Consider the following 22,881-nt stretch of genomic DNA (forward strand, 5'->3'; position numbering starts at 1 on the left):
AAGGAAGGAAAATTTACCGAGGTCATCTTTCCACTGCTGGTGCAGTACATCTCCATCTTAAGGGTAGTGTCTGGTTTATCCTGGCCCAGGTTGGACTGTCATCTAAAAACACAGCCATACTTTCTTTCAGCCTTTTCTGCTTCCCCAGGTATTGATTCAAATCCCATCTAATAACAAGGTTTGAGAGAAAAACATTTTTCTCACAGAAACTCTGAAAGCAAAAGAAAGATGAAAATTGCAGTGTATGAAGAACAAACAGATGTATTTTTTAAAAAAGCAGGGGCCAGCTGGATAACAATTCCAGATAAGATTTAAGTAAACATATGTGGGAGGTAGCAGGAAAGGCAGTTGGTTCCTCATGCTCAGACGCACACAGGTAATGACCTCTGTCTCTTGCTCTCCCAGAGCTAACAATGCCAGTTATTGCACTCCTCCAGTGAGCTCTGGAAAGGATCCAATGCACTACTGATTACATTTCATCCACAGTTAGTTTAACCTTTGAAACATGACAGTCAGTGGCAGGGAACAGGCCAGCACATAAGGTCAGCTCAACCTTGTCGGTCCCAGCATTCTCCCAGTGTTTGCACAGAAAACAACCTGGTGATCAAGGATTCCTCCCCTGTAAATACAAAAGACCCAATAGGGACAGTACCAAAATGCTGATTTTATTGTGAGGTGTCATTCACAACCATTAATCTGTCAAGACAGAAAAATATAGGTTCTCCTTTTTCAAAAAAATAAAATAGTATTAGACAGAAATTGTCTCATTTAGGAAATATGACTGATCTACTGTCAGGTATAAGGCAACTGCTGCACCTTACTCTTCCAAGAATATAGAAATAAAAAAAATACCAAAGAGAAAATAAGAACACTCTGAAGTAACAGTAAGACAACTAGGTCAGCAAGTGTAACAAGAACACTTTGTGCTAAAAGGAAAGCTAAAAAAAAATTACGAAGTTGCCCATTTTTCTCAAGTTACTTCCTTTCCAGAACAGCCTCTTTCAAAGCTCACATTTATCTGTTGTACACCAAATTTAAAATGAAAAAGTAGCATCTTCAATTACCCTGAATTTCTACAGAAAAGTACAGGACTGAGCAAGATCAGATATGTTATCACTTTCTAAATATTATTTTTAAGTTTTAACAAAGCCCTTAGTCCCAGGAAAACATATGCAAAAGGAGAACAACAAAGATATTCCTGGCTTCAAAAAGCCTCTAGTTAGTTATTTAGAACTTCTCACATTTTCCTTATGGTCAGATTAAAAGCATTTGGAAGGTATTAAAATGGGGAAGAAAAATCAATTTTCCTTAGGAACTGCTGCCCTCTAACATAATAACAGCAACAAGAATCTTTTTTAGAGATGCTTAAGTATCCCTTGGAGCATGTGCACTTGGATTTTTCATTAGTTGTGTAAGTGTTTGTGTGGACGGTTCTGGGAGCACAGGCTTTCTGAGAGCCAGTATGAGGTGAAAAAAAGGTCACTTCAGCAGAATTCATTTTCTCTTAAATTCTCGGAGAAATGCTGCTAAAATGTGGCAACAACAAATCCATCACCTTTTCCTCTAACTATTAGCATTTCCTAAGGTTCTCTCAGTTATAATATAGCAATATCTTTGGTTATACCCTATCACCTTTTTCATCCTCCTCTAAAATTAATTTTAATACAAATGCTGGCAACAGACCTCTTAAGAGCAGGAGCTGGACTAGACCTCCAGACACCCCTTCCAACAGCACTTCAGCACTGTCATGAGCAATCCACTCGCCCACGATCTACATCCGTTGCTGCTTGGGAGGGAAGGCCTCCCCTCACTTCCATTCACCACTGCAAACCCCCACCATTAGGCACAAACTAGAAACCTTGCCTCTGGTTTTTCCCGAAGGTAAACCCAGGGTCCTTCAAAGTAGGTGGAAAGCAATGTGGGCTTGCATAAAGAAACAATTGTGCATCAAGGTTTACTGAAGGAATGTTAATTCTTGTATTTAGAGTGGAAAGGGGATGCTGCTTTAAAAGCTCAAAAATAAAACAGAGCCTTTGGAAAATCCAAAGTCTTCTTGCTCTAGACTTGCTCACTCCCAACCTTTCACACCTCCCCACCCCCTTGAGTCTCTAAAATGGTCAAACACCTGCACCAAAGCATGTACATAAAGCACAATATACTTTTGTAATGGTTTGTGTTGCCTTGGAGTTGGAAGTATTTATACTAGGAAAGACAATACCCTGACCTACAGACTGGCTCCTTTCCAAAGTATCCACACAAGACAACGTGCTTCACAGGGGAATACAGTTACCCCATGTAGAAACAGGTGCTGGAATACACTGGGTAACAGAAAAATCTAACTCCGGAGAGTGGCTCTGCAGTAAGGTCAGGTCAGAGCCAGGGTGGAAAAAAAGCTCACCCAGAGCAGAGCTGGTGCCTGCACAGCAACTGGCTGCCTCTGGCTTGGAGAAGGCCCATCCACCATGGGTCGGGAGCTGGCTGAGATGGCTCCATGCAGCCACACTTTCACTCCTGCAGCCAAAATGCCTCATCAGTTGCAAGAGCACCACATGCCAGGGAGCTGAGACCCAGTAGGGCTCACTGATGTGGGGCTGCATCTGCCCCATTAGGCAGATTGGGTCCTGGGGCTGACATCTCAATAACAAGGGAACACAAGGGGCAGATAATGGAGAGAAACAACCCCCAGGGTTTTTATTTTGAGGGCCCTGAAAGAAAAGATAAAGAGCTTAGGTCCAATGCTATAAAGTCAAGAAAATGCTGGCAGAGGAATGCAAAAGGAAAGGTAACACAGTCAAGATGACAGGCTCAGAAAACAATTTTCACACAGACCAGGCATAAGTTTGCCCAGTCCAGTGAACACATTCCTGATGTGGTGAAGATGGAAGGTGAAAGCTTGGATAGTGGTATTTCCCCCTCGAAAAGAAAGAGTAATACTGCTACAGAGACCTTACAGTGGACACAGCCCTGGCCTGGGCAGGTGGGTGGGCACAGGAATGGGTCCAGCTGACAGTGTGGCCCAGGCACAGTAGCAGAGAAAGGACACAGGAGGGAGGATCAGGAGCTAAACATCCTGGAGGAGATGCCAGAAAAAGAGGCCAAGATATCAGCTCCAGCCCAGGGAGACTAATGATTCACTTTATGGCCTGCAAGCACTTCCCACCAAAGTTCACACAGGAAGATAATGTCCCCTTCAAATGAATTTATGCAGATGGCAGTTCATTTGTCAGAGGATAAAAAGATGCACTTTCATTTTAAATAAGAACACTCGAGGTCCTCAGCAGATAAAACCAAGCAAAAAGCCAGTGTCTATATGTGAGTGGTTTCTGCTCGTGCCTGTTTTCTGATTTCAGTGGGAGTTTACACCACCCAAGTTACACAGGCCTGCTGGTCCAAAAAGGCACATTAAATGCATACCGAGTCCATACTTCTCAAAGATGGAAATGAAAAAAAATGTGGATTGTACAGGCACGTGTCCCTGTAACATAACTTCTGAACTGAAAACAAACACAAAACAGTAACAAGTGTGCTCCAAAATGGACGATGCTACATGTGAACCTGCATACTTCAAGGAAAAAGTATTTGCGAGGCAAATAACATTTTTTTATCTTGATTTAGATCAAAACCTGTCTTTATTGATGCTAAGCCTCAGTAAGATTTAAAAAAAAACAAAACAACTGCTTCAGAAAGTATTCCTTGCCTACTCCATTAACCAGTTTCCTGTGCCTTTCTCACATGAACTTGTAATCCTTGATGAGGTTAACACATGTGAAAATAAAGTTTTAAGCTGAAAATCATCATTACCTCTACACAAAAACTCTATATCTCATCAGAGATCTGATACAGCAGACAAAGCACAGTGGTAGAAGGATACAAAAGAAAACATTTCATTTCACTACTGCTGAAATCAGGTACTGAAACTTGTTCATTGATTTTCCTTCATTAAAAAATAACTGATTGTAAAAAGAAGTGTTGCTTGGCAGGATCAAAGACTATCCTACAGGAAACACACACACAAAGCATTTGGAAATGAGGGTTAATTTGGCATGCAATTTAACAGCATTAGCTTTTATCAGCAGCATTTCAAGGTCAGGCACATCCATGTTCAAAATGTTTGGGTTTGTTACAGTTTCAACTACAACCTATTAGAGTTCAACATATCTTAAAGTGATATTGATCTGAAGAAAGGCTGCACAGAAGCACAAAAAAACCCCTCAAAGCCTAACACCCCCGTTGATAGTTTAACATTGCAAACATTAAAACCAGACAAAACTATTTCAAAGAAACTAAACTAATGAACTGATGTGGCTCTTTAACTCTCCCTTTTACAAACTCAAAACTTGATCGTTTCAAGAAAAAAAACGAAATTATGTCAAATCAGCAGATTACAAAAAATGCTCTCCATCTGAGCATGGGATTAAGTCAGAAAGATCAGGCCAAATGGAAGGAGTCCTTTTAATGACAGTTGATTCAAGATTTAGAGAGCTTTTGAAGATAGAGTGACTAAGTCAAAACGGCCTCATATTTGAAACAGTGTTTCTCTTAAAGTGTCTGATTTATATTTTTTTCTAAGAAAAAACACTTTTTGTTTTTTACCTCAACCTACTCTGATCAGAATCCGTTAGCACATTTAATTTATTCATCAAAAGATTAATTAAAATGTAAGATCATTAATTTTTTATTGTGCTTTATACTTAATTTATTAAAAAATGTAAAAAAGGATGAAGGGTAAAAGAAAACATGAAGCAGATTTGCTCAGCTTCAATATAAAATACTCCAAACACTTACTGCAGATTTTCCCTTTTATTGATTTATAAGCTTCAAAAAATAATGAACGGTTATGTGTTTTCACATTCACAGTTATGCTGTGGAAAGGTTTTCTGCATCTGTTTTCATTGAAGGCTTGTTCTATACAAAGAACCCTAACTACCCGTAATGCTGACAGACTTTAACAGCGCTTGGCACCAAATGTTTCATGAGATCAAGTCCATGCTGCACTTGAAACAAACACTTTGATTAATCAATTACTGGCAGAACTTCACAGTACCATGGATGTATGCCTAAGAGCTTTACAAACGCTTACGGGACAGTGATGTTAGGGGACTGAAATCTCTTAAGCCTCTTTCTTTGCAATTCTCTGCCACAGTTCAGAAGAATGCCACCCCATTACGCCAAAACCAGGGGGGAAAACAGTCGCTCTCACTTCTTGCATGAGCATAATTAATCTTCTGACACGTTGACAAAGCAGCTTGTTAATAGTCAAAGGAAGGATTTTTCTGATTTCCTCCCAAGACAGGAGATGGTCTTTATCCATCATCCCTTCTTCCTGATCTCTTCTTCCAGAGTCCCCACATCAGCAGAACTGTCTATCAGAGCAGACAGCAGGAGGGAAAGGTCTGGCTGATTGATAGGGCACCAGTGCTCAACAGTGCTATTTAAGTGTAGGAACCTATTGTTAGAATCTTACTTTACAGCAGTTTAACAAGTATAATGGCAACCAATTCAACCATTGTACCACTAGAGTCAGCTCAAGCTAATAAGTAAAGTTAGCTAATTACACTGATCTGATTTAAAATACAGACAATTTGTAGAGACAGTCAGCATTAATGTGCACTGAAAGAGTAAAAAATGTTAAGGAAAAAAAGTTTTGCACGTATTATGCTTTGTGAATTGAATCATGGTTGCTTCTCACTCTTCCTTGTGAGCAGGATCATAGATTTCCCTTCTCTTCCAATCCTGGGCCTGCTAGGTATTTCAAAGTAATCAAAATAAAGGCATTTTTTGTTACAATGCAGTTGAAATTTCCTCCTCTTTCCTTACTTTCCCCAAGTTCTAATATATTTGACTGTTAAATTGTGAGGAATTTCAGTTTCTAAGGGGAAAACACTATAAAATGGCTTCTAAAAAGAGGATACTACATACTGCAAAACCCATCAAACTCCACAGTTTTGACACCAATTTGGTGTAACCAAAGTGCAGGTGTCCTGATGTAAAGAAGATTTTGCATGCCTCTCACAAAGATACTTCATATACAAATTTCAAAAAATATATAGATATTTTTCTTACACACAGATTATATATATTTAGATTTCTTTTGTAGTTTCTTTCCAGTCATCTCCCTCACCTTCCCAAAAAGAGATTAGCAAAATATTTGGGCATAATTATATGTCCACTTAGTTATTTTCTGCACTCACAGAGAGGGTAGAAATTCTGTTAATCACTCCTTTTAAAGCTCTAATTCTTTGATAATTGCTGGTCGTGAACCATTCCAGGACAGAGAGGACCAGGGCATGGCACTCTGCTGCCATGGAACTGCTGCCAGACAGGGCAAGTCTGACTCATTTTTTGAAATAGACGACCAAGAACTAAATCAGACCACAGACTCTACAGGCCTCTGCCTCACCAATGTAACAACCAAGGCAAAGGCGTACGAGAGCCAGTGCTCTCTTACTGAAGTTGCCAAGAAAAACACCTTCATCCAAGTCACAGGAACTTGGTAACTCTGGGTGTAGCTACACCACTATGGCCTTGACTATTTCATTCAGGAACTTACCCCTCCGAAAAAATAACTGTCTGGGCTACCTGGCACAGACCAGTTCTCCAAGCAGCCTTCTTTCATTCAGTTACCAGAAAAACTACCAGTATTTATCTCTGTGAGTAAAATTAGCCATTCAAAAAGCAAACATGGTGTTCTTGCCATAAACTGCACAAAATTCCAAGGGATATCAACTAGGCTGGAGCTGGAGTTAAATATTGTTTATGTCAGCAAATGTAAAAAACTACTTGTTCTTTCTGTCAAAAAGACTAGGCCACAACCCAGAGAAAGATCTCCCTGTCTCTTTACTGGCATTTTATTCTTGCAGATGTTAAGGCAGCAATAGGAACAGCCATCTGCAGTCTCCTACTTTTCCTCAAGCTGTTTCCCAATCCAGCTGCAGGAATCAACAGAACTCCTGGTCCTTGGGACATGATACATGAAGCAGAGATGGGGAACACTAGCATGGGTGAACAGACCATCCAAATCCAAAGACCTGTGCTTAAATGCAGAGAGGATTCCTGTTGGGAGGCAAAAGGGTTGCAGGTGGGAGAAGCAAGGGGGTATCTGCTCAATGTTGCTAAAGAGGAAAGTGGACTTTCTAAACTGGAAGGGACTAGATTGGGATTGATGAGACACAAGGCTAGGCAATCTGAGTCCAGAGGAAAGGCAAGCATGAAAAAAGGGCTGTGGAACACAAGGCTATAGGAAACAAAAGGAATATGGGGACCTCAGGGTGCACAATTTGAGGTTTATTCTCTGATCCCGATGTCAAGTGCCACTAATGCAGATCTTCATTTAAGGGATGTGAAAATAAATGTAAGACTGTCTCTCCCTTTCTTTCCCTCTCTCCCAGTATGAGTATAGCTGCTTTCATTCATACCCAGGCCACCTCGTTTGCTCTCAGAAATAATGATGCTTTTTTCTGAATTGCAGTCCCACACATTGTGTTAAGATTGGAAATGCTGAGTCAGAACTAGAGGGGGGAAAAAAATGTGGATCAATAAATGGTAAGTTGCAGCCTTGCAAATGCCCAGGCCAGCCAAAGGTGAATTCCCCGGAGTAGAGGAGATCACAGAGCTTTCTGCCATAAAAGCTCTCTACTCCTAAGCTGAACACTCCCTCCCTCTGTTGTCAAGTCAGTGGCAAAAATTTACCAAGTGTTTACTGCCACAATATAGAGTATTACTGGATCACAGGAACCGGATAAGGGCATTAAAGATCATCTGAGTACTGTAAAGAATTATTTCAATGAGACTTCAACTATGCAAGAATTGCAAGCACTGTTCATCTAACAGGTCTCTATTCCCCTTCCTTTTTGCAAAAACCAAAAGCAAGCTAGAGGTCTGGCAGTCAGAGGTGAAGTTTAACAACAAGTACAACAATTTCAGTATCTGAATGATGAATTTTGCATTACATGCCTGAAAGCAAAGGAGTAGTTCCCCCCCAGTGGTAGAATGGGAGAGCACTGGGACCTGCAGCAGCTCCTGCAAAGATAAGATGTACCATTGAATCTGTTTCTTTCGTTAACATAGCATGCAGCTGACACACAGCCCAAACCAGGCTGTATCTTCCCAGCACATGCAAAGATATCGCGGAGGGAGGAGGCAGCTTAAGAACCAGAAAGAGCCCACCCACAGCTGCAGGCAGCTTTGTGGGGCAGTGTGTTCTGAGCAGTGGACTGGATAGCTCACATGGAGCTCCTGCTATCTTGGGTCAGTGTCTATCGAAGTTCAATACTTCTCCAAACAGACAAGGTTGGGTACCTTTGCACTGAACTGCAGAAAAAAACGCATGTAGAAATACCCTGGTCATGGGGGTTCTATTTGATGGCAGAATGGATCAGGACATTTACATACTGTAAATGCCTTACAGTAAACTGCTACTATAAAGAAGGCAGTCCGTTTGTTACTGATGCTTTCTCCCTGTACATATTAAATAGAAGATTGTTAGTATATGCACATTCATTTAAAGCAACTTCATGAAGCAGAGATGTTGAGGGTTTCTTCTTGGAAGTAATAGTCACAACAGTGAGTACAAAACATTTTCCTCTCCATTCTAAATACCTCTTAGGCATTGCAAGGTGCTCTTCACTAGAAATAAGGAATTTCTTTGGAATGATGAGGCCCATTTGGCTTATAAATAGATGCCGTGATATATGATACAAGAATAATTTCAGTGCCATGCTAGGGATTTACGTGGAATAGTTAACCTCTGGTGCTGACAGAAAAATATGCCATTGTGAATGGAATATTATTTGTTAATCAAATCCTTCTGCTAGAAAATATATGACATGATTAATACCAATGACCCAAATATACATCAGGTTTCCCCATTACAAGCTCATCCAAGGTACAGCACAATAATTTTTAATCAGTAGAAGCATTTAGGTATGGCACAAGGTCTGCCTCTACCCCATGGCAGAACGCTGAACAAAGGATAGCTGCTATCAGCTGGACATGGCTAGAAGGTGCAGTCCAGTAAAACAGCAGTAACCCACTGTGGCAGAGTCCCACAACCTCTTAGACCAGCCAAAGCAAGGAGCTCCAGCAGAAAGCCTCCCCAATAGCTGTGCAGCTGACTGCAGGGCCAGCCTGGCCAGGCCCAAACAGAGTATAAAACATATAGCACAATGAGGTGTATTCTTCATATATTACAGCATGCAAGAGGAGACCAAAGGGCAGTTGGGCAACAAAGTTATCCCAGTGAAGGAAAAGCTATGGATAGAAACTTTGCTTCCCTCTTTATTAACAACCTCCACTAGTACTTTCTGGCTTGCTTAAGGCTCTAAGTCATGATTTAGAGCACCATGACAAGTTTTAACCAGATCAAGTACTTCTTCCCATCCTGATGTTTGAATTGCAGATAGATGGAGGGCAGTCCTATTAACACCAGGAGCTATATGTCAGTCTCTGGAACGGCATTAAAGGGAAAGCTGATTCCAGCAGAGAAGCTCCATCCTGAAGGTAAATGACTCAGATTACTGAAAAAGAGTATTTTGACTGACAGTTTCTCCACCTTGACCCTTTTAAGGGGGTTTCACCCATCATCTGTTTGTGGGATGCTACCAATTCTTTCCTTTCATAGAGCAAAGGACATGACTTTCCATCCCTATACTGGTGGACAAGAAGCTGCTATCAACTTTACCCAAGCAGAGAATTTTATAGAGTTTATGATTACAGTTCTGATACACAAAAATAAAAGTCATGTCTCTGAGCACTAAATATGCAAATACTTGTTAGCTTGCATTTTTGGAAACAACATGTATTTCTGTACTAGAGGTGAGTGAGAGTGATGAAGTTTCATGACAGGTTGTGCAACTTTTTTTTCTTTGCCAACTCATTTATATGCCAGGAGTTTTGACTGTCTACAAAAAAAAAAAAAGTTGGGAAACTACAAGTTACTAAACAACAAACAACTAACACTTGTTTCAGATACAGCAGAAAACAACACAGAAAGAAAACACAAGGCATAGAATAAACAGATAAAAGCCCAGCACATATAACAGGTCTAATCTAATCAATATTTACTTAACAGCACTAAGAAGCAAGGAACAAACTGCAAGTAGCACTGTCTAATGCAGTTCCTCTGACTTTTTGCTTACAGCCACAGCTGCACCTTCTGGCAATGCAGAACCTAGTACCTGATAAAGGAAGCCCAGTGGAGTGCTCTTCTGTATTACACAGCCAGCATTGACTAAATGAAACCTGCCCTTTTGGAACTCAAAGCAACATGCAATTCTAATTTACAACAGAATCTTCTCCTCAAATATTCAGCTTCAATGAAAAAAAACCCAAATTCAGTGCTTTATAAGTTACTGTAAAAATAAGACTTTCAACCATGACCGGTAGTAAAGTACAATTGCTTTTAGAGAAAACACAGCCTTATTAATCACCCATTTAATTTCTCTCCCCACAAAAAAAAAATAAAAAAATAACCCCCAGTAGAATTACTGATGAAAACACGATTCCTCTCAATTACAAGAGTCTCTCTCATCTATCCTCTAAACGACAAACAGCAATATAATACAAATGTTTTTTGAAGTTCTCTACAAACTACTGATTTATAATTGAAGATGATTAATATAAGTTATTTGAACACAGAAAATCCAAATCATATCCAAAGCTCTCATAAGACTATTATGAGCTATACATTATTTTAATAATTCAGGTAAATATTTTTCAGTAAGGCCTACATTTCCATGAAGCTCTGTCAAAAGTTACTGCAAAGGTAATGAAAGAATTGGGTAGCATTGCTAAAATACTTCATGAAACTATATCACATATTTTGTAATCAGTTCTAACATTCCCATATTGACAATGTGAGGCAGATAATAAAAAGGTAGAAATACAAGCTAAATTGGTTTGAACACCTTTAGCCATTGTAACTTAATTAAAATTCTGTCAAAGTTTTATTGCATTTCACTTGTTTTGAAATTTCCTGACAGATCTTCCAGCAACTCACACTATTCAAAATCAGCATTGTTCCAACCTTACAAATGTGCCCATTGCAGCTCTGTGCCTATCAGGATTCAGATGCTGTTGTCTAGCTGCACCAAAACGTCAGGATCTCTAGACAGGAGATTTTCAATGCAGGCCATGCCACCAGCAAGAGCAAAAGCCAAGACTGTAAATATAGATGTTTATCATTGTCAGAGAAAAGGCTGGTTTAGACTGGGAACAGTTCATCCCAAAATACTATCAAACTCAGATTTGGGCCAGTCACTTAGAGACTTGTCATCAACAGCTGTTTGATATACAATAAGAACATAAATTCTAAAAGCTGGATTTAGAAAAAAAAAGCTCCATGTATTTTTAGATTATTACTTCGGCCCAATTTTAAGTCACTTAAATTCAACATGTGAAGTCTAAAGCGGCGTCTGAATGATTTGTGCTTGTTCAGTCCATGTTGTTCTCATCATGAACATTTAGAACACTTCTATCTTCAAAAAGTACATTTTGTTCTCTGCCACTCAAGCATGTACACCAAACACTAAGTTACAAAGAAAAGCAGATATGTTGAAAGGAATTATGGTTGTTTTTCATTGAGATAAAGTACAGTAGAGAAAACCAACCATATTTTTTCCTTCCCTTTCTCCACCCATATCCTTACACATACCCAAGGTAAAGAATATAGTTTATTCCTTGCCTTCTAACAAGTTGGATAATATTTTCGTGTTTCAAAGATATGGTTCCAATTATCTTTTAAGTTCCAATATTACAAAGATCTAAAACTGCACCTATTCTTCACACAATCACACATTACTCAGTGTCCAACCAATTAATACTCTTCCAAAGGGAGCACAGATTAATCGCTAACTGTGGTAGCTCCACTGGAACACCATGAAAATGGAGGCAACCCTTTCTAAGACAACTTTTAGCCCAGAATAAGAATTAATATATAATCTAGTGTTCTGCAAGGCCTGTAAATATTTTCTTTGTTGTTCTTTTATGTGAGACATCTCACAAAAATCTCGGAGCTCTTCCTTCCAAAGTAATTGCAGTGTGACATGAAAAAGCTATCAAAGTTAAGTACAGAACATTTGAAAATACTAATTTTGGAAATGACAGTTGGAAGTGATGTTTTTAAAGAAAAGTGCTTTTTCATTTAGAAAGAATATATGCTTTATATGAAACCCATTTCAGAGCAAATATGATCGGAAAGGTATGATAGTCTTCACTTGTTTTCATTCGACATCCAGCATGTTTACACTAGAGACATTTGAAGACCAATTTATAATGCTTAGCAATGGAAGTAGACAATACAAAATATTCTTTGTCAATCATCTGCATGCAGCCTGATTGCTTGTTTGCAGATTTATGCAACAGTTCTCAGAAAAAGAGAAAGAAATGGAAACTGCAGAGGCTTCAAAGTCAGCAGAGTTTATTCTTCACTGGCATTGTTTGCATCATGAGTTGAAACAAAAAATCTGTAAAGCACACTACAATAAGGAAGAAAATAGCTAAGTTATAATTACAAATCTCAAGAAACAGATAAGTAATGTAAGAAAATGATCAACAGATTTGCTGTTACATAGTGAAAGTTAAAATTATTACAAGTTCTCTGGAATAGGTACATTTTATCTCAATGGTTTCACATAATGCCTTTTTAAAAAATAAATATCAGTTTATATCCATTTAAAAGTAAACCTAATTGCAGTAGTAGCTTTTATTTTAGTCACTTTTCAAAAGTGACTTTTGAAATTCCATGCTTTTATTTCTAACCAACGTAACCTCATTTTTGCTAGCTAACATTGGACTCACTGAAAATGAAGAATGCAAACAAGTTTTAACACTACCATTTAAAGAAGATGAAAATTTTATTTACTGCAGAGCTATAACCATTTGCAGTATTTAAAGATTGCCAAGTCAATGACATTTAAGCCAGTTTTATAAGCAGCAAAACTGCAATATCCTTCTAAAATAAAACAAGCCATCCTACTTGGAAAGGGGATATATCAATTTCCTACTCTTGGCAATTAAAAAAAAAACCCAACATGTTTTGAAGGACTGTATCTGCCCCTCATCCAGCTTTCTTACATGTGGTCTTGCCCAGTGATTCACATAGCAACACACAGAGAAAAAGGTTGTATGCACACTGAAGAAACTGAAGTGATAGTTTTCATTTTGAGTCAATCCAGCCCACATAGAGAGAAATTGAGCAGATTCAGAGGGATTCTTCTAATACTTCATGTAATCCCATGCAGTAAAATAAAACAATGCCACAGCAATACAAATATTTCAGTTGTCTGCTAAATATCACATAGAATTTATTTGCATATAGATTTTCATGTGAATTAAATGTAAATATCCCAAAGAGCTTGACAACATAGACAAAAGACTACTCACATATAAATATCATATGTACTTTCTCAAGAACATGGCAACAAATACTCAGAGTGTGAGGAAAACCTATGCATAGAGTAAGCCTCTCACTCTCCCTACCAAAGAACAGGCAAGAAAGCTAATACAGCATAACAAAAAGTAGGTTTAGAGACCTAATCTTAAGAGTAATGTAAAGAACTGACTTCACTTCTTTCGCTACTCTACTACAGCAAATGCTATATTGCCATGAATTCACACCGTAGTGAAAAGACAACATCTTCAAAATCAACTTCATGTTTAAATGCTGTTCTTCCTGCTCTGTCGTTTCTGCTGATAGATACTAGGAAATCAATGAGGAAACATCATTTGAAGTGAGCCATTCATCACGTACCGAAAAGGGTAAGTACCCCATAAATTGCAGTGATCCGTTTCCTATTAGAATCACACAACAGAAGGCAACAGCGTTTCCATTAGCAATTTTTATGACCTCTATAGGTAGAGGATAAGGTTAGGAAATGGCTTATTTTTGTCAGCTATAAAGCAGTTATTGGGTGGGGTAGGAGGAAAATTTTCAAGAGAATCAGAGTTATTCGTAAATCAAAGGGCGGGGGGAGGGAGAGATACAACAAGTAACAGCACCACCAACTACACATTTTCATACTTAAGAAATTTGTGGATTGGCAGTTTTCTAAGTAATACTGAATATTTTAGTAAATTTTACTGTCACTGGAACCTTATTATAATGCGTATGAGCGTAGGCAGTACTTTTTTTTTCTTTTTTTTTTTTTTTTTACAACCTAGGGAATGGATTCTCTTTTACATTTTTTGAATGTTCCTCTATATCTAGTGTTACACAAAACATGAAATAAAGATTCAGGCTTTAAAAAAGAAAAGTAAATTTTATTTAATCAAGCAGTCCATTTTCCCTTAGCCCTGTTTACCTTCCCTATCCCATCCTGTGCAACACTCTATGCTCTCTCCACGGAGAGAGAGACATACTAGGTAGGAAAAAGAAATAAAAATTGTAGGGTTTGATGTGTCCCTTCACAATTGAAAATATGACCAAATACAGCCCTGAAAGAACAATGAAGCTTCATACATGAATAGACTTTCTCTAGAGTGCTGAGAGTGGGGTTGGGAAGAGGAGAAAAGAAAAGAAATAGCTTTATTTTCAAATATTCCCTCAATGAATTTTACTGTATTTAACATAGAAATGCCTCTCAGATTCTATCTGACATACTGGCAAGAGATTACATTTTTAAGGCAATCTCACCCTAAACCCAGAAAATTTTAAAGTCCATATACCAGAACATCATCCAGTTTTGTGAAACAAATTGTGGGAAAGCACCTTGTGTGTGCCTCAAAACTGAACAAAACATGCAAAAAACTATCCAAAATGACAATGACTAGGTTTAAGGGATGGAAAACCAAATTAAATTAAATCAAATAAAATGATTATGCATCTCCTGTGACCCAAGGTCTACTGTGAAAACCACTGAAAATCCTCTGACCGTGTTACACATTAAAACAATCTGAAGGAAGATCAAGTCACTTTTTTTCCTACTTCCTCCCCTTCCACACACACAGGACTGAATTAACACTCAATATTTCAACAGAATTCACCATAGCTAAAGAACTGCACATCAGTATTTATTTATGCAAGTCTTTGAGCTTAGTTCTACCCAAGTTTCCACCTTTCAGAAGACACTGCAAGCCACTTGATTTGTTTGAGCCATGGTCCCATAGAAATTCAGATTCAAAATCCTACACTCACTCCATCATGGCTAAACTTGAGCGACAAGTGAGTCTACCAGCCAGGACTCTGGTCCACTGATTCTGCTAGTGGTGGTAAAAATAAAACAGCCTAGATAACTAGGCATGAATTTCCCCCTCAGCAATAGCTGGTATTACCTCACATGCCATCCACAGATGAGCCCATCCCACACTAAATGTTAAGCTACTTTCTGTTCCCAGCAGCCAAGATCAAATGAGTGTTCTTACAGTCATGAAAGTGAGGGGTTAGTTAGCCCCCGTAAGTGAGATTGGTTTCACCTACATGAAAGCTCACTAACTACTTTTTTTCTTTTAACATTTCAGATCAGCTTTCACACACACCTCCTTTTCCTACTTTTCCTCAACAAAAATTTAGAAATTCTGATTTTCCGAAATAGTTGAGTGTATCATTGTAATAATTTAGAGCTTTAGCTGTTTCCCAGAGAACTGATTTTAGTCTCCTAACAGTGCTCTCAGGACCTTATTCATTAAACTCTGTAAAACTCAGAATGTGATTTCACCATAACAGTATTTTTCTTCCCTCTGTGCCAGTGTACCTGCTATACCCAGAAGAACACAAGGGTACCACCACACACGACAAACACATTTGTGGCACAGTCCCCTTACAGAGTGAAACCTAGGCACTCTCACTGCACCCCTCCCTTCTTCCTGGGCTCAACTTCACTCCTGATTTCTCTCCCTCCTCCCCGCCCTCCAGCAGCATTGTCAGCTCATCACTCATTGTCTTTACCATTCCTTCCTCCTTCAGGTGGGACTTCTCACACTCTTCCTCTGTTCCACCCTTTCACAGGGTGCAGTCCTTCAGGAACAGACTGCTCCAGTGTGGGTCCCTTATGGGGTCACAAGTCCTGACAGAAGACCTGCTCCGGCCTGAGCTTCTCTCTCCATGGGGCCGTAAGTCCTACCAGGAGCCTGCTCCAGTGCAGGCTTTCCATGGGGTCACAGCCTCCTTTGGGCATCTCCCTTTGCCTATGTTGGGTCCTCCATGGCCTGCAGGTGGATATCTGCTCAGCTCTGGACCTCCACGGTCTTCAGAGGCACAGCCTGCCTCACCATGGTCTGCACTACAGGCTGCAGGGCAACGTTTGCTCCAGAGCCTGGAGCACCTCCTTCCTTCTCCTCCTTCTTCACTTACCTGGGTGCCTGCAGAGTTCTTTCACATATCCTCAGTCATCTCTCCAACTTAAGTTGTTGTTGCACAGCAATTTTTTCCCCTTCTCAGCTCTGTTATCCCAGAGACACCACCATGGTCACTGATGTCGGCCTTGATCAGCAGTTGGTCTGCTGGAGTCAGCTGGCATTGGCTCTGCTGAACACTGGGGAAGCTTCTAGCAGCTTCTCACAGAAGTCACCCCTGTACCCCTCCACCACCAAAACCTTTCCACAGAAACCAAATGCACACTGTCAGTAAATATCATCAATCTTTTGACTGACAGGGTCTTGCCTTGTTGCCAGCGTTCCCCATGGAGCACTGTGACTTGAGGGGAGGAACTCCAAAGACCTTTCCAGCTCCCATTTGCGAAGCAGACATGGGAAAAGTGAGCACCACAGGGTTCTCACTGATCTGTAGGAATACCGGCAGTGCTGCTTGACTGCTGTTTGTCATCACCAACACCCACCTCCTCCCCCCATCTGGGGCTTAATTATCCCCACAGATACTCACAGCAATGTGATCACACAGCAGTGTGTGTGTCCTAGCTGTGGCTAGGACATGGTTGGGTTTGGCTTAGTGGTTGGGTCAGGCTGCTGCTGGGATACAAACAGGTCATGGTCAGGGTCAGGAAAACACAAAGTCAGAGACCAAAGAAGTGAAAACACAATAATTTTGAGGACAAGGCAGGTATGTGGATGCCAGGCTCTGATGTGGAACGTGGGAAGTGCTGGTGTGCCAGAGTAGGGACCAAAGCCCATAAACTGGCCTGAGCCTGGACTCAAACTCTGCACCAGAACATGGGAATGCTGGAAAAGGATGGTTTCCTTTCTTATTAATCTACTCTGATTCGACTGGTAATAAATTGAAACTAAGTTACCCGAGTTGAGTCTATTTTGCCCATGAAGGTAATGGGTGAGTGATCTCTCCCCTTGTCCTTATCTCCACCCACAAGCCTTTTGCTGTATTTTCTCTCCTGTCCAGATGAGTAGGGGAGTGATAGAGCGGTTTTGGTGGGCATCTGGTGTCCAGTCAGGGTCAACACACAGCAGAAAAGCAACAATGTTAAAAAATCCTCTGGTTCTATTTTAGGCATTACAATGGAGAAACTTCCGGGGAAACATATAACTCTGATCTAACCCTACTGTCTCTGCTCCCAGCTGTTTTGTCCAACTCCAGACCAGTTCCTTTCTCTAACCTGAGTCATGTTACTAGCCCACACTGGGTTAATTCTCATCATCCCATAGGATTTTCATCCCACTCCTAAAGTTTTATCCCAGCACAGCAACTCTCTCCCATCATCCAAAGACTCCTTACAAACCACATCCCATATTTGTATATGAATTTGTCAGAAACATTTTGTTTCATTACATCTTTTTCTGTCACCTCAGCAGTTCTCAGGCTCCTTGCCAACATATTTTCAGTGACATTGCCCACTTCTGCCATCAATGCCCTTTCACTTCCATTTCTGATTCTCATACACTTCCCCCTCATGAAGCCTATCTTGGTTTCTTTTAATATGTGCAAGCCCTCAGATTCTTTTATGGCCAGTCCAATCTGCTTCTCAATTTGTTCTGCATGCTTCACTCCAAGCTTCCCCATCTTTCTCAGCCTCCTTGTTTACTCCCTCCATGATTATTTCCATTTCCCCACCATATAAGCCAAGTAGCTTCCACCTGCACATTGCCAAAATCCAACCAGTAAAGTCACACAGCCACACACACAACATCAACCCTAAAAACCCCCTCAGTTTCAGTGCCTGATCTTCAGAGGGGTTGCAACGATCAGGGAGTATGACTAAATGTTGTACAGTTACAAGCTGTAACAGAACCATGGGGGAGGCAGAATTTTAGCAGTGAAGCACTAGCAAGTTTCTGAGCATGAATAAACTAGAAGTTTTGGCTCTCAACTCAGATAGCTTTGGCTGACTTCTGAAGGGACAGCAAAGATGCAATCTTGAGATTAAAGCTACTCCTGCCAAGCACAAAATAATTAGATAGCAAGGATGTTGGGAAAAAAAAAAAAGCAAGAGCAACATTTTCCTAGTATCTTCCCTTCTGCAAACAAAGCAATTGCTCCATGTGTGTATCTGATGCCAAAAACTGCCTACTACTTCAACCTGAAATAAGGAGAAAAAGTAGCCTGTAACAGCTGTTTAACAAGCCCAAGTTTCACACAAATGACTGGAGTCCGGTAAAGCACTGGAGTAGTAAATTGTGTAACAGAAACCACTTGCAAATCTCAGCAGATTACATTAAAAGTTTCATCTATACTTACTTAAAACAATACAATAAAATAATTTGTCCAAAAGTGTTTGCTATTTCTCCTCATTTGTTTCTAAAAGTCACTCTTCCTTCACTGCCAATTTTAATCTCAGCAAGACTTTTGACCTTCATCTTGCCACCACTACCCTCCAGCCTCCAAGAGGATTTGAATAAGAACTTTTAAGCTTACACTCGACTATCTCATTGATACATCTGGCTTTAGACCAATTCCTTTAACTTCAAAGTTCATGTGGATTTGCTATTACCAAACACAGTCATTGACTGCATAATTTCCAGTTTCTTTCAAGACAAAGATTCTCATCATAAAGCAAAGTTCCTCTTTTCAGTAATAAATCAACAGTTTTGTAAACCAATAAAATTACTTTCTAGTATCACATCCACCATCCACCTACCATACCTGCATCAGAAGGCCACAAATTCAGGCAAGATTCAAACTAATCATCTCTACACATCATCTTAAGGGGGTGGGGGGAGGGGGAAGATGACCTCCACACTTAATCTTGGCAACTAGGAAAATAAAGTCACAAGAGCAAAAGTTTCACATTAAAAAGATTAGGTCATCTAATAGCTCTTGTTTTCTCAGGTTATTAAGGAAGATACTTCCTAGTGCTGTATCCACTCCAGCTGTGACTCAGCTTCCTGATGTGTGACCTGCCCTCTCTCAAAATATTAGTTTAGTATTTTACTACTCCAGAAAAGCACCCAGTACAGTAATTGGAAAGTATGGTTTCCAAAGAGACAAATAATGGCTTTCATGTCTCCATTTCTAATTTTTAATCATCACAAGGGGTGACTAAACAGACTTCAGTGTGCAGTTCAGACTTCCAACACCCCACAGATGTAAGGTCATTGTATTACAGAGGAATTGGTTCAGAATCAATCTGAAGTTCATGGACATTCAGTTTTGAGCTGGGATAGAGAAGCTACAACCAATGGCCACGTCCTACAGCTGCAATTTCCTCCAAACACATCGTGTCTGTTTAAAAACCAATATATTTTCAGCCAAGGGTAAGTAAAGGGCTTTGTTTGAATGCCTTATCTTACCTCAAAAATGTCAATATTGAAATTTGATTAAAAAATTATTTTTCAAAAATACTACAGTCACCATTAATACACATAGTCTGAAAGTACAAAATCACCATTTTTTTCTCCATTAAACTACAGGTTAGAAGGAAAAGAAAGTTATCCCAAAAGCACAAAATGTGTTTTAAGAAATTGATTTTTTTTTTCTCATTTAAAGATGGTAATAATATTGCTAATCAAGTAGCACCTCACAGAAAAATAAAGCTAGTGAACCAGTAGCACCTATTTTTCATGGAAATATGAAGGATAACTATCGAGAGCCAAACTCAAACTGGCACGGCCCAGAAGTCAGACAGTTGCATTGACTCCATCACCCCTCACAAAGCAGGGAAGGTAAGTCAATAAACTGACCCTTTAAGATCTGTCTAGTTCAGTAATTGTCATTGGTATCCAGTTGGCATTAAAAAAAAGTAGTCATGATCATGACCTTTGCATTTCTACAAACATTAGCCATTGTCATGAGGAAGACCCCTTTGGCCTCATAATTCACATGCTGTTAACAAGCATCAAGAACACAGCATGCGTGTCGCTTACTAAATAATGTAAGAAAAATTGGATGTCACACTCACACCCCACTGTTCCTGTGCACAGCCATGAGCACTGAAGCTAACCTGTATTACACTCAAAACTTTAGGAAGATTATAACTAATCTACTTTTTATATTCATGGGACTTTTTGGACTATATTATTACTACTTTGGGGCAAGATGAAGGATTATTTGGCTTATTCATATTATTTCTATTTATTTTGTACTATTTCTTTTTGCCTGGTTTCCAAGAGAAACATGGCTCGTATTACATGTTTTCTGTCAAGCACCTCTTAAACACAAAATTCCAGGCAAATGAGACAGAGGAACAGAGGTTTGAAATTTCAGCCTCTCAATATTGAAGAGGAAACTTAGCCAGTTTGGCAGAACATTCAACCATGTCTCAGCTACAGGTAACGGCAGTACAAAAGCAAGCTGCTGGAAGGGCTGATCCTAACCACATCCTAAATACGGAAAACATTTTAAATCAGAGTTCATAAATCAAAAAAATCCAAATCTATAGGAAACCAGGCTTCTTCAATTCTGGTACTCCTGGAATTGCTTGTTAACACTTAGTTTTATTACCTATAAAACCAATATGGTGCAGAAAAGAAAGCCATATGCTGTTTCATCTGGCTCACTGCCTGCAGAAAATGCACTGTGAGCAAAGGACAAAACTGGAACACTTACTGCAGCCCACCTCACCGAACCCAGTGTCCCACAGCATTCAAAGAAGAACAAAAGGGTGGTTGGAACAACCTAAAAGCAGACATGGAGTGTCAAACCACAAGCTGCCTTCCCTAAGTCACAATGGCCAACAACAGATCTTCAGAGAGTAATACAGATTCGGTGATGATCCTGCAGTAATAAGAACCCAAAATGTTCTCTCAATCTCCACTGATCTGCAGATCAAGGCTCATTTAACAGCAACCATAACTTTATCCAGCTGCTTTAGAAACCACCTAAGCTTTCAGCACAGTCCAGAGAAAGGTGTGCCACAACCCACCTCACACTGGCAGTTATCACATTTTATTTGCATTCAGCAGGGCTCCTGATAATTTCAATTGATGCTCCTCAGTTCTTTCTCTCCAGAAGACATCAACAGCTATCGCCTTCTGCCCCACAGTATTTTATGGACCTCAAATGTCTTACTCCCAGGCTGTAGTCTAGTCAATGTAGTTGTTCCCTACATAAGAGCACTTGGATCACCTTATTTTCTTTCTCTTAATTTTTTCCAATTTTAATATCTGTTATTGAAGAAACAAGAGGAAGTTGACAAACTGCAAACGACCTTCAAGATGTAGATATACTCAAGATACATGTGCATGGTATAATCATTTTTTTTGCTTTGGTTTCCTTTTTTTTTCCCCCCAATGACTCTTAACATTCTCATTCCTTTGTCTTTCCCCCCACACCATTACAGGCCATTAAGCTAGTGTGTTAATAGCACTCCCCATTACAACCTTGAGACATTGTTTCTGAGCAACAGCCCATTCACCATATCTATACGAAACTGACACACATTCATGCACTTTCTAAGATATATACTGAGGTATTTCAGAAAGAGACATTGTATATTCCCAGTCCATCATCAGGATGGAAAAGTAGTAGAACAATCTGAAATCAGCTCTATCCTTCCTCTTCTGTTATTATGGTATGTGAGTGATTCTGTTGCAGTGCTTTGCAGTGAGAAGGAAGATGATGCGTGTGAAACAGAGATAATAAACCATAGGTCGTCTGAAGCAGACTAGAAATTCTGCATATGGTAGCTGAACAGCCCAAGAACACTAACAAACCTCACAGGCAACTCATTCTGAAATTTCATACAAACCAATGCTGTGTTTAACTATAACAAGAAAGTGTGTACTAGGTAGTAGGTTTCACTAGAGAAATTTCAGTACAAAAGAGGATTAAACCATCACCGTGTGAAAAACAGAAGATAAGGTGGATTTTTCCTCTCTCTTCTGCCGAAGGCTGGCAAAGATCAGTGAAATTAAACACTGCCCAAGGCAATTGTTAAAAGCAGTTTGGCCATTAAAGTCATGTCATCTGGTGACCCAACTGACCTACATTAAGTCCAGGCTAAAGGGCAATGTCATCTCTCTTTTCCTATAGATAGCATGACTTTGCATCTTCAGCACAGATGGAAGACAACTCCTTTGGCCTTCTGCTTTCCACTGTATCCCTTGCATTGTATCCCAAACCAAAGTTAGCTGCAACCAATCTTTTGTACTTATTTGGCCTTATGAGGATTTTAGTTTTGTGAAACAAGCTGAAAAACAGCAAATTTTCCTCCTTTCAGGTTATTCAAGCAATATCTGTCTAACCAGAGGCTGTAGAGCTCCATATACTCCATGATGAAAAAGATTAATAGGCTAATGAAAATATTACTGAAATTGTCTATATAATTATCACTGGATACATTCAGTTTGGATAGTCAGAATTAATGAGATATTATACTAATTTTTCTGTTTTAACACTAAATCTCAGAGAGGAGGGTACTCAACAAATAATCTACTTTATATCTACTTAATGGCCCACAGTTTTTCCACTCAGACTTGAGAGCTGCCATGTCAAAAATGGGACATTCCTCAAGAATTTTCCCAAAACCTTGATATTTTACAAAGATCCTTTACAATACACATAAATTCTGTTCCACCAATTACATTGGGTCATTCCAATTCTAA

General features: G+C 39.6%; 1 protein-coding gene and 1 long non-coding RNA gene across 12 annotated transcripts in view; one reads left to right on the forward strand and one right to left on the reverse strand.

Annotated features, from left to right (window-relative positions):
* The window catches only part of GREB1L (GREB1 like retinoic acid receptor coactivator), a 137,519-nt gene that overhangs the window by 90,629 nt on the left and 24,009 nt on the right, over nt 1-22,881 (reverse strand). The window lies entirely within an intron of this gene.
* On the forward strand, nt 2,708-9,496 carry LOC113963956. Its single transcript, XR_003533018.1, has 3 exons — nt 2,708-2,782; nt 7,469-7,542; nt 9,398-9,496. It is a non-coding gene; the product is annotated as an uncharacterized LOC113963956 (long non-coding RNA).

The sequence above is a fragment of the Neopelma chrysocephalum genome, unplaced genomic scaffold (genome assembly GCF_003984885.1).
Source record: "Neopelma chrysocephalum unplaced genomic scaffold, ASM398488v2 Primary Assembly neopelma1_22, whole genome shotgun sequence".
NCBI lineage: Eukaryota > Metazoa > Chordata > Aves > Passeriformes > Pipridae > Neopelma > Neopelma chrysocephalum.